The sequence below is a fragment of the Mesitornis unicolor genome, unplaced genomic scaffold (genome assembly GCF_000695765.1).
Source record: "Mesitornis unicolor isolate BGI_N332 unplaced genomic scaffold, ASM69576v1 scaffold3991, whole genome shotgun sequence".
Lineage (NCBI taxonomy): Eukaryota > Metazoa > Chordata > Aves > Mesitornithiformes > Mesitornithidae > Mesitornis > Mesitornis unicolor.
Window position 1 is genome coordinate 25,783 of NW_010162997.1, and position 2,684 is coordinate 28,466.

A 2,684-nucleotide genomic window follows, 5' to 3' on the forward strand; every position below is an offset into this window, starting at 1 on the left:
GGAACGTTAAACAGGAAGGAATGGCATTAAAAAAGAGAGCTTGTAAACAGGGCAAGTGTATGAGTGTTTTACTGGCTGTGTGCTCACTGCTGAAGAGCCGCATGGATGGATGCCTACCACATGGCTAGCAAAAGGAAGTGGGAGAGTCTTCATGGAGTCTGTCTGAGGAGCATGGTGAAGCCCCAGACTCACCTGGAGGAAGGAGTGAGGGATAAATTCTTTAATTTCTGTTGTAGGCTGGAAGAGGAAGGTTGGTTGGAGATTTGGGCTTCATAGGAATAAAGAGCTAACTTTCATTCATGGTCTGTTTTTGGAGGCAGCACACTTCCAGGGACTGGACTGCATATGGGTTTGGAAATGCTATGTGCTTGGCCCCAGCAGGGGCTTGCCATGCTCCAGAGCCCTGCAAGTTATCAGCAATCTAGTAAACACATCCTGATACACACCCTGTTTCTATTAATAATGCCTTTCTTTTTGCAAATAGGGTTCAATTCTTCCTTTATCTCATTGCCTGAGCAGGGATTGTTAGTAAATGTCATCTTTATACATTTATTATATGCCACATGAGGTTGCTTTATACTGCAGCACAGTTATACACAATGGAGGGAGTACAGAAGCCAAACAAGAAAATCATATAGGAATCCACAGAGCTTGTCTTCGCTGTGGCAAACACACTAAAACAAGCAAGCTCATAATCAACATTATTTGTTATTCAGAAGATCTCCCAAGCCACTTCCATCAGCTATATGATGTTGGGGGAGGAGAATCAGCTCTTGTCTTCCAAGACATATAGCAGATGGCTCATGTTTTATGAATGGAGAAGACACCACATGTACCTATGCATATACACTCACATCAACATATGGGCGCACGCCCAAGCTTAAGCAATGCATATCCTGATCCAATGCACTATTGTATCATGTGCTTTTCAGTAGGGAATTTGCTTTGGATGCTCTTCTCAAACTTTGGCAAGGTGGTTTTTCCATCTTTCTTCTCTTGCTATTGTGGCAGTAGCAACCTCACACAATTTACCTCACAGGCTGCCTTTTGAAACATAGCAATCTCTGCACAGTCTAAAGTGCACTCCCCCCGCTCCCTGCCCCCTTCTTTATGTGACTGTAGAAATTTGTTTGTGTTTTTAAAAGCAGAGAAGAAATTATAGCCAGTAATCTGATACTGAGACTCTGCAGCGATCTTGGCTTTTGACACAGATGGCCTTTATTTTCCCACCTGCAAAATTCAGATTCAAAATTTCCATTGCTTTGCTGCAAGGCCTGATTTCGCAACTTTGATTAAGTACTTGGAAGGGGAGAGGATTGTGAAGTGCACAGAGAGGTAAATTAGCCCAGGCAAAAGAAGGATTTGTTAAAGCGGCAAGACTGAGGTTGCACAAGTATTTTGAGACAGTGCTGGGCTTTGCAGCCAGGCCTTTCGTACTACAAGATTTCCCCTGAAAGTGTGGTCTATCAGGAGATTATCTGCCCAGCTGACTGACTATCAGACTTAACTGAATACATGCTTCAACTTAATTGTGTTTGGGGCAGCCACCACCTTACCAAATGCAGAAATACAATGCTATTAGGAAGTTATGCACCCCCAAAGGTAGAATTCTCAATGGTCATTAGCTAAACAAACATGCAGACTTCTTACATACATTATTTTTAACAACGCTGTTATAATATGGTGCATATATTCCACACTGAAAATGAAGCTGGCATCCTTGGAGAGCCTCACAGTGACTCAGCCAGTGTGAAGGATTTGTCACATCGTCTTGAGGATATGACAGTAATTTATACTGATATGGGCATGATGACAGCGAGCCACATCCTGCAGTCCCTACTGAGACAATACACCCCTTTTGCCAGGGGAGGTCTGTGACAAAGATAATGATAGTCCTAGCATCCAAATCTGTAGCAGGGTGGCACAAGCCCAAAACAAATCCGTAGATCCTTCCTTTACAAACCCTCATATCAAATTGAATCTGTGGGTGGAAGAAAGCAAGGGGCTGGATTGTGATCTAAAAGATGTGACTGTGGCTGGCTGCAAGACCCATCTTTAATGCTGGTTTCCCAGGGCTTACAGGGTAAGCATGCGGTGAAGGCATCTCCCTGCCCCTGGGGCCCTTCTGATGGGATGTCTCACATGGGGCACGGCAGGTCCAACCTTTTGCTGAAGGTGTCTCTAGTAACTGCTGCTTCTCAGCACAGCTGCTGGTCAGCCCCCTCAAAGGCTCAGCCTGGCAATCAGCTCATCTTTTGCTCCAGTTTTCCTATGTTTCAACATCCTTACCCTTCCACAGAAATGTCCAAAACTGTTGGGAGCTTTTCTCCCCACCAGCTTATTTTTCAATTTTGCTCTTTTTGTAAGGGCTTTTCCCCGTAGCTGCCCAGCAAGACTGCAGAAAACTCCCAAACAATTTGTTTAAATGGCTTTTTACCCACTGGCCTCAAAGCCACATACTGGGCATTCACTTTTACAGCACTATGGTAATGGCCTTGGTTATCTAACTGAAGGGCTTCCTGTATGGCCATAAGGGTTAATGTATTGCCTGGTAATCCCATCTCTGCCATTGAGCTATTCATAAGCCCACCATATATACATAGATGCATATGTATACACATGTATATATGATGGGGTTATGTGTATATATGTATTTGTGCATGAGTTTGTATGTTTATACAGTC